Below are 10,330 nucleotides of genomic sequence, written 5' to 3'. Positions count from 1 at the left end.
TTTCCCATGAATTAGACACCTTCACCATGTGATCAATACACATCATTTTCAGTGTCTCTTCCAGTTCTATTTGTGTGTAACTACAATTTATTTGATTCACATATTCAAAGATCTAGATTGTTTCCAGTGTTTTGAAAATATGATGCATATTCTTTTTTAGACAATTTTATGATATTTGTGTGTGTGTGTGTGTGTGTGTGTGTGTGTGTGCATTCACAAATGTGCCCCAGTGTGCATGTGAAGGTCAGAGGACAACTTGTGGGAGTTGGTTCTCTTCTTTCACCTTGTGGGGGACCACTGTCCAGATTGGCCTTGACTTCTACTTCTGAGCACTGGGACTACCTCTGTCCCTCTCCTCCCCAACTCCACGCTTCAGAAACAATTTTGTGTATACTTTACACAGAGTTAAAATTATATCGTCATTTACAAATTTTAAGAGTTGTTTTTGTTTCTTGAAACAGGGTTTTTCTGTTGTGGAACTCTCTGTAGACCAGCCGCTACCTCCTGAGTACTGGGATTAAAGCGTGTGCCACCACTGCCCTGAAATTTTTAAGATTTTATGTGTATGAATGCTTTGCCTATGTGTATGTATGTGCACCATATACATGCAGTGTTCACAGAGGTGGTCAGTACTGAAATAAAGTCATTCGGCATGGTACAGTTCACCTGTAATCCCATTAAGTAGGAAGCTGCAACAGGAAGATCCTTAAGTTTGAAGCCAGCCTAGAGTTGGTGACAAGACCATCTCCAATCAACATGGGGTTATTTGTGTCAGTCCTTCCAAAAATAACTATAAGGGCGAGAGGTTGAGGGAAATGGTGGTTTTATTTTGTGGGTTGTGTGTGTGTGTGTGTGTGTGGTAGTGGCGGGGAGTTGATTGTTCCAAAACTGGGTCTCACTATGTAGCCCTAGCTGGCCTGAAACTCTGTCCTCGAACTCCCAAGGATCTGCCTGCTTCTACCTCCCGACTTGCTGGGATTAGAGGCTGCACTACCCCGCCCAGAAAGATGTGTGTTCCTTACGTGGTTGAGATTCAGGTTGATATTTGCTTTAATGTACGTGTTTTGTAGCTGAAAAAGAGTTCATCGATTACTCGTGAAATTTCTAAAACCCAGGTTTTTTAATAGCGTACAAGGAGGAAAGAGACTGTCCTCGGAGAGCAGAACACAGTCCGCACTTCGGTTAATTGGGAAAGCGTTTCCCACCCTACAAACTTCCCAGAGTGCCTAGCACCGTGGCTCGGAGGCGTATGGGAATTGTAGTCCTGAGACCCGCGTCACTGCTCCGAGGACTCTGGGTACGGCCGCCCGCTCTACAGCCTGCGCGCTTGCGCGAACGCACCGGCGGTCGCCCTTCCCCCACCTGCAGTCGCGAGTGGGTGACAGGGCCCCCTTCTCCACGCGCTTCGTGACCCGGAACCCTGAGTGGAGGCTAAACCTCTCCAGGTATGTCTGCAAGGCCCGAGAGAAGGGTCGTGTCCGCGCCAGGGTGGGCGCCTCGCGGGCCGTGACGACCCCCGGGGCGTAGGTTCGGGCCTCCAGCCCTTCTGAGAGTTGGTCCCGGTGGGCTGCTCCTGACGAACGCGTGCGGGGTCGCGGGAGGACGGGCGGCTCCGAACTCCAGCCTGCCTTTGTCAGGAGACGCGCCTCTGCCGGGCATCGCGGGGCGGCCTCCCCCGCGCGGGAACGAGTCCGGAAGCCCGGCGGGCGCACTCGTGACCCTCCACGAGGGTGTGGGGGCGGGCCCCACTCGGCTGGCCACGCCCCCGCTGCCACCTTAGCGGGCTCCAGCAGCCTCCTTGCGTTCCCCAGGATGCCTGGTGTTTCCAGTTGTAGCCTCACGGAATAATCGCGTTTACCCCTTATTTCCGGCTTGCGCCTCAGTGTGAACAGAATTTTTTTTTTTTTCTTCTAAGATTGGCTTTTCTGGGTAGCTGAGGTTAACCTGGAGCTGGCCATGTAGCCCAGGCTGGCCTCAAACTCGAGTTCTGTACAAGCCCAGCTTCACCTGTATTTTCTTGATTAGAGTTATGCTTTTGACTTATTTTTTTTAAAGTTTTCACACAGGTATCGGCGACGTATCAACCATACTCCCCCATATCTCCCAGTTGCATTTGTTTAACCCTCCCTCCTGTTCTTTTCTCCCTAGTTTCATTTCTATACACGATTTTGTGCATCTCTATAAAAATCTAGGAACCACTAGTCAGAAAAAAAACATGATATTTGCCTGAGAGTAATTTGTTTAATATGATTATATCCAGTTGCATCCATTTCCGGACAAATGACATAACTTCGTTCTTCTTTATGGTTGAAAAAAATTCCATTGTGGGGTTAGTGAGAGGCGCAGTGGGTAAAAGCACCTCCCGCCAGTGCTGGAAATCTGCGTTTGAGCCCAGGAACCCATTAGTAGGAGAGAACTGAGAGTTGTTCTCTGACCTCCACGTGCACGTGTGTGCACGAACATACACACACACTCACATGCAAACGTGTAAGAGTTCCATTATGTATGTATGTCATGTTTTCTTTATCCGTTACTTTGTTGTTGGACACCTTCGTTGGTTCATAACAACTATTTGTGAGTAATGCTGCAAAAAAAAAAAACAATAATGTGCAAGTGTCTGTCTCTGTGATACGGGAATTTTTTAGGTAAAAACCTGGAAGTGGTATAGCTGAGTCATATGGAAGATCTATCGTTAGTTTCTGGAGAAACCGCTTTTTTGTTTGTTTGTTTGTTTGTTTGTTTTCCAGACAGGGTTTCTCTGTTTTTGTGCCTGTCCTGGATCTCACTCTGTAGCCCAGGCTGGCCTCGAACTCACAGAGATTCACTTGGCTCTGCCTCCCAAGTGCTGGGATTAAAAACGTGGGCCACTGCCGCCCGGCTGGAGAAAACCTCTTTTCTGACTTCCATAGTTGGCTGAACTAGTCCATTCCCACTGGCAGTGTACAGGTTCCATTTGTCCACATTCTCGCCAGCATTTCCTGGTAGAAATGGAATCTCAGTGTAGTTCTGACTTGTGAATCTATTTTGGCTGGTGGGGTGGTCTTAACCTCCGAGCCATCTCTCCAGCCCTGTATTTTATCTTTTAAGAACCACTTCTGGCCGGGCAGTGGTGGCGCACGTCTTTAATCCCAGCACTCGGGAGGCAGAGGCAGGCGGATCTCTGTGAGTTCGAAGCCAGCCTGGTCTATAAATCGAGTTCCACGAAAAAAAAAAAAAAAAAAAAAAGAACCACTTATGTTGACTAGAGTTGTGGGAGGTGGAGATCTTGTCTCAAAGACTGGTCTATCATGATGGTATTTTCAGTATTTTATCTGGTTCAGCTGTCCACATTGCCCACTTGGTGGCTTTCTGTGCCAAGCATTTCCTCTGCTGGTGCAAGAGTTGTCTTTTTAATGATACTTACAAGTGAGTGATAGCTGCGTTTGAGGTAGCATCAACACTTCTAGCAAGGCAATGCCAATTCCTTTGTTTCATAGGGAGCCTTTGGCCACTAGTAACCCTTTCTTCCAAATGGACGCATGAGCATGACCCATACGTAGAGTCAGTTTAAATATTTACTTGCTCAAGTTGTAGAAGTCCAATTAAAGCAGGAAGGATAGGAATGTGCTCAACGAACCATGAGCTCTATGGTTGCAGCGGCATTTCCTGTGGCATGGTCTTCCAAGCTCTGTCTTTCAAATTCTTCTGATTTTTCTATTACAAGGAGAAGGGTAGCATAATTTAAGATTTGGCAGGTTTGGGGTTTTTTTTGTTTTTGTGTTTGGTTGGTTGGTTTGGTTTGGTTTTTTTGAGACAGGGTTTTTCTGTGTAGCCCTGGCTGTCTTGGAACTCACTCTGTAGACCAGGCTAGCCTCAAACTCACAGAGATCTGCCTGCCTCTGCCTCTGAGTGCTAGGATCAAAGGTGTATGCCACCACCGCCCGGCAGTTTGGCAGTTTTTAAGGTGAGGTCAGGAGTGCCATAGCTGGGTGTGATGCTATGTTACTGTTTAATCAGTGGTGTACCTTTGTTTTTTTGTTTTATGTTTGCTGGGTTTGGTTTTGTTTTGGGTTGTTGTTTGTTTTCTTTCTTTTTTTTTTTTTTTTTTTTTTTGGTTTTTCAAGACAGGGTTTCTCTGTGTAGCTTTGCGCCTTTTCCTGGAACTCACTTGGTAGCCCAGGCTGGCCTCGAACTCTCAGAGATCCACCTGGCTCTGCCTCCCGAGTGCTGGGATTAAAGGCGTGCGCCACCACCGCCCGGCATTGTTTGTTTTCTTTAAGCCAGGGTTTCTGTGTAGTCCCCACTGTCCTGGACCGAACTCTGTAGCCCAGGACCTTTATCTTTGGGGCTGTCCTCCCATAAGTTTTGATGCTTCACCCTTAAGCCAAAAAAACTGGACCAGGTGCTTCTTAGACTTTTGGAATTGGTTTGTGGAAGTAGTGTGGAAGAGTTTGGAACTTTGGGTTAGAAAAGCCCTAAAATGGTGTGAGCAGAACGAAGCGGGCCATTCTGGTGGACGTTCAGAGGACCAGAATATCAAGAGAAACTTAAGGGGTTGGAGAGATGGCTCAGCAGTTCAGAGCGCTGAGTTCCTGCTTTTGCTGAGGACACAGGTTCAACTTCTAGCAACCATGTTGGGTGGCTCACAACCACCTATAGTTCCAGCTCCAGGAATTCCAACGCCGCCTTCTGGCCTCTTCAGGCACCCTGTAGCGAGCACATACCCCAGTTACGGGGGAGGAATAATCACTCTTGATTCAGACTTGGTATAACACTCATTTATTTACACAGTAAGATTACAAGCAATATTCATCCTGTCTTCCAAATGGAAGCAGGAGTACCTCTCTGGATATACAGGTCCGGACTCGCCACGTCTTTTCCTCTGGATCTTGGGTCAGCCTTCCTCAGGTCAGCCACGTCTGCACTGGGCACAGGATCTCACGTCTCTGGCAGAGGAGAGTCGTCTCACGCGAGGGCCTGACGAGCTCTGTTGGTCGGGTCTGAGGCTTCATCTTTTATATTCTTTCCTGGCTAGGTTTCTAGTCTTATCCCTACTTTCACACATAGTCTATAGCTTATCACTACTCCATTTGTGGTTTACTTACATCATTCTATTGCTTATCACTCCTGACCAGGGTTGTTCACCCTAGGCCTTACATGTGTTCCTTACATTCCATCCCCTGATGCCTGAAATGTCTTCAACATAAAAGGCATCACATGAGGTCGCAGCCTGGGAATTTACAATATATTATCCTAATTTGTTAATCCTAGCATTCTTATCCTTCTCATTCTAGGTGGTTTATTTTTATGTTTTTTCTCTATATATGCATTATATAACTTCAACCAAGTGCTATAAGCTGCAAATTCTTTTAACACATCTATAACAAAATCTCTACACAATATTCTAGTACATATGCTTTGTAAATACATTGGTTCTCCTGTTTCCCACTGTGGGTCATTCAGGAAATCTTTATCAATGCTTATTATTGCTTCATCAGGATTATGTTTTAGCCATGTTCTATATGTTTCATATAGTCTGTGATTACCGCGGCCCACATATGCTGCAGCTAAAGTGGCGCTTATATGTAGGGCTGCATCCATGTTATTTCTGTGTATTTTATACATTCCATTCACCCTATATATACTAGATTGCATGGTTCCATAATATCTCATGTATCCATCTCCAATTAATCTCATATCATGTATACCTCTTTCTATTGTCAAGTGGAACGTTAAGTGCATCAAGAGCATTGGGAGGTTGTCTACCTCACCTGGTTCTGATAGGTAGAACATTGCATATTTATGGGTGCAGTATTTGCATCCCTGTATCGTTCCTGCCATAGATAATATACCTATTCTATAGAAAATATCAGACAATGGTTCCATATATTTTTGGTATGTGGTATATAGTAAATTACTCATTCCATTTTTACTAAGTAAATCGAAGCGTCTGCCTGATGGATTCCAAAGTGGGTTTCCTGTTACTTGATTCCTGTAAGACATCTTAAGCATGGAGTTATTATCAAGCACTTGATTTTTTTAGACAAACATAAAGCAATACTTATCCCTAAAATTACTAAAAACCAAAAGGTTGCTAACTTTATCCAATGCCACCATGTGTAAATTGGTGTACATATTAGATCTAATCTGACTAATCTGCCTAAATAATCCCAGAAGCTGCATTTCTGCATCTGTTTCGCCCAGTCCTTGTGTATGTATGTATTTGTTCTTAACAGATTCACTAGATTGTGTGTTTGTGCTTGTGATGTATGTATGGCTGCATCTTGTTCTTTAATTTTGTTATGTATGGATTCTAGTTGTTTCTGATTGAAATCTGCAATGTGTTGTAACTCCATTGCTTGTTTTACAAATGTTTGGTGATGTTCTAATTCTGTTGGGTCATTAAATAAGTGTGAGCCATCAAAATAATGTTTTTCTTCTAGTGTTAATGTGGTCACTCTTTGTTTGGTTATGTTTTTACCATCATAATTAGTGAAATTCATTTGTAGGATGCTACAGTTGTGTACCATATAGCATCCTGATTCTGTAATATTGAATGTTGTGATATCATCATTCATTGTGGTTTCATTAAGATTTATGCAGCTAACTAAAGTAGGTAAATATTTAGCACATATCAAGAAAGTGTAATCTCCTGTATCTTCTAGTGACTGTGTGATAGTAGTTACTGCTAATTGACTAGTTTCAAGTGTGCTTTCTGGTAGATGTGGATAAACGTATGTATTTGCTCCTAATGATATGGAGTCTTCTAATGGTATGTACACTGGTGTGTCATTCATATTGGTCCATAAGTAATGGTCTATGGGTACTAAGTATTGGTGGTTCCATTCTGATACTCCTGTTCTTTCAGTATATAGCTGTGGTATCGCCTTGGAATGATATGCTGAAAATGAATTTTGTAAGAAGATCTGTACTAAATGTATATTGCATAATCCATCTGTACATGAGCTTTCATATTCAGGGTTTAGTATACTTTGATATTCTCTTGTTCTTCTCCCTAACCCTGTGCTAAATAAACTATTTAATTCATTATTCATATTACTGACTTGAGTTCGATACATTTGACACATCATCATGTTATGGTTAGTATTAATAAGTTTTGCTTGATAGGAGAACTGCTCCTTATAAAGGTCTTGTGACATTTTTATCTCGCCTTGCATAGTTTGTATAAGTGTATGCATGCCATCTATAGAATTTGATATAGCTGCTAAAGCTTCTGCTGTTTTCTTATTTACTTCTTGTATGTGGTATATTTCTGCCTTTATTGGTTCTATTATTGCTGCTGATACTCCTCCACCCATTATTCCACCTAAAATTGCTCCTGCCATAAAGGCTGCTACTGCCATTGCTTGTAGTGGTTTTCTTCCTACTCTTGTTGGTGATGAGTAGTCTAAATCGAATCTAAAATTCACATCACTACAATATTCTATAGGTGGTTTCAGTGCTGTCAAGTCTATTGTAATTTCAATTTTTCTAATCCTAGGGTATAAAACTAATTTAGCTGGACTTTTTAGGTCTGGTATAATAGCTGGTGCCTTGACTACTGTTGGGGTTCCTTCTGGTGGTATTAGGTATCCTTTTGGAAAATGAGCTGTATATAATCCAATATTTTCTTTATTTGGTCTGGTCATATTTCCTCTAAATATAATTAATGGTGTGTTGGAATGTTCGCTGAGAAAATCCTTATTTCTTGATATTGGGAGATAATATATTTTATCCCAATATTGTGTATGTGATTTCATCGATCCTCTAGGTTTGTGTGCTACCCATTCAGCCTTATTCCATTCTTTATATTGTGGATTTGGCATTAACATGTAGAAATAATATGGGAGATTATGGTGCTGTAATTCAATTACTCTATCCATTTCATAATCCAAAGTTTGCCAAAAACTCCCTGATCTAGTTATCCCATTTTTATAATGTACCACTAGGTCATCTGGATCCATAACCTTATTGATTCTCATAGCCTTTGCCATTTGTACATATGGTGGGATATATTCTACCTCCCTTATACCTGTGAAGTTGTATGCCCTTTGTTCAATTGCCCTATTAAATATGAAAATATTTTTTGCTGCTACTTCATCTGTAGTAACATTGGCACTGACTTCCCAGGGTATGGGCATGTCCAGTAAGTCTTTAGATTCGTGAAACCAGCAAATTGATATCTTACTGCCACCTAGCATGTTATGTATTTTATGTTTTGGTTCATGTATCATACCTATGGTTAATATTGGTGTGCTGTCAAATTTTGCTAATGACATATGTTTGTTTATTATGGTAATTTTACCATATATATTCAAATTTATTATTGTGGTTGCTTTATTTGTGGTACAGTTAGTCCATACTGCTGTATTATTTGTTTCGGTAAAGCATGATAATTTGTTTCTTAGGCTTGTGGCACCTCGTGTTAGTGATTTTGCTAAGGTTAGGTTAAAAAGTCCCAAATTGCTTGCTTGCGTAAAATATGTTGGATATGACTGTTGGTCATCATTAAATCTCATTATTGCCTGGACCTGTTTAGTAGCTGTTATATTTGCAGTACTGTCCGCAAAAATTCCTAGCCATGGTATTTCCTGGCCTATTGTATCTGTGATTGCTATTAGATCTTGTACTGACCTTGATGTTCTTCCAGTAAATAAAGGTCCTACATGTAGGTCCACTATGGTTTTCGTATTGTTGTTTTGTCTAATGTTTGTGTTTGCTTCGGACATGTTGATACATGCATATGCAAAAGAGTGTTTTTCCCTGTGTAATGTGGAATTTACTGTAAGTATGCAGATGTGTGTTGTGGTGTCTGTGTTGCAATCATATTTAGGTTTCATTGTGTGTCTCATTGAAGCCCAAGGTTGTTGTATAATATCTGTAAGTATGATTGGGAATCTCCAATGTTCTACTCCTAATTGCAGTATTTTTGTCCAGTCATCCCATTTCCATTCCTTTCCTTTTACTGACGGGTTATCTGTGCTATATAATACAGAAAAGTTACCATAGAATGGTAAATTGGGATAGTCTGCTACGCATAACCAGTTAGTACTATTTTGTCCTGGTACATCTAGCTTATGTTTTTTAATGTATCTCCATAAGTTATTGGGACATCTATTTCCCCAGGGTTTGGGTAATGGTATTATTCCAGATACTACTGGCCATGGTTTTACCATTTCACCATCATTGCATACTGTCCAATTCATAGGGTTGCATGGGTTTATAGGTGTTGTAGTTACTTTAGGTGTTGTTGAATATGTACTAGTAGGGTAATCACCATCATAGTAATCATCATTGTAATTATATACTTGTTCTTCCCACCTTTCTGATATCTTATTATACAGCATACCTATCTCCTCCATTTGCTGTGCTATTACTGGTGCGAAATATTGTCTCACAAAGGAGCTATTCATGCCTAGTTCACAGTCAAATTCTGGTTCTGTCTCTATTCCCATTGTATTGGTCCTATAGTGTGAGTTTACCCTTAATGTGTTTGTTCTGATATGTGAATTCTTTGTCCAATACATGTTGTATATGGCTGCGTGATTGGTAATGTTGGTCCATAATTCATTGTAATGGCATTTTAATGGGTTCTGCTCATGTATGTTGGTGTTAACATCATCCCCTGATTCTAGCATATATTCTTTGTTTGGATGGTATATGCTAAGTGCCATTCTATATTGATCACAACCCTTATACCAGGCATATGTTAAACATGCTGCATATTTTTGCCAAAAACTATGTGTTTTTCCTATATAATGTGTAAATCTTCTCTCTGCTGACCAATATAGTGGTAATTTGCCTTCTAGATCATAAATTGTTGGAGTAGCAATGGTATTCTGTTTCCTAGTGCCCACTTGTATAACATGTGGTGTGGTGGTGGGTCTGTTTGTTGTGGGTGTACTGTCCAATAGGGATGGCATTGGTATGCTGTTATTGCCATCACATCTGCTAACCTGAGACAGAAAAATGAGCACACAGAGGCCCCAATAGCATATAGCTTGCTTGCCTTTAGTGTGTACATCACCTTTGCTATTCTTATTGCCTCCTGTGCAGATAGTGTATCCAGCATACCGTGAAGTTGGCTGCTCTGGATGCTGCAGAAGCGTATCCAGGATTGGTATTGTTGACTATGTTGTATGAGTAGCTTCTTTGGTAAATGATGTTACAGAAGGGAAAAACAAATTCTAAGATTGGCAGTACTATGTATACTGCAATAGCTATTAGCCAAATTGTCAGGAGGGTTGCCCTTATGAATATCACCTCCCTGACACACATTTATGCTATATCCTCCAGCCTGGCTAATTTCAAGTCCTTTTTACCTTGAGTTATCCACACGTTGTTTCCTGTT

At 41.6% G+C, this 10,330-nt stretch overlaps 1 protein-coding gene across 1 annotated transcript in view; it reads left to right on the top strand.

Moving 5' to 3' along the window:
• Positions 1-1,283: 1,283 nt before the first annotated feature.
• The window catches only part of Zfp1 (ZFP1 zinc finger protein), a 40,057-nt gene continuing 31,010 nt past the window's right edge, over positions 1,284-10,330 (top strand). The window contains exon 1 of the mRNA XM_059263977.1: positions 1,284-1,445. The gene's annotated coding sequence lies outside the window, so the exon portion shown is untranslated. The remainder of the gene's footprint in view (positions 1,446-10,330) is intronic.

This window comes from Peromyscus eremicus, chromosome 5 (assembly GCF_949786415.1).
Source record: "Peromyscus eremicus chromosome 5, PerEre_H2_v1, whole genome shotgun sequence".
NCBI classification, from domain to species: domain Eukaryota; kingdom Metazoa; phylum Chordata; class Mammalia; order Rodentia; family Cricetidae; genus Peromyscus; species Peromyscus eremicus.
This window is presented reverse-complemented; position numbering and strand designations above follow the sequence as displayed.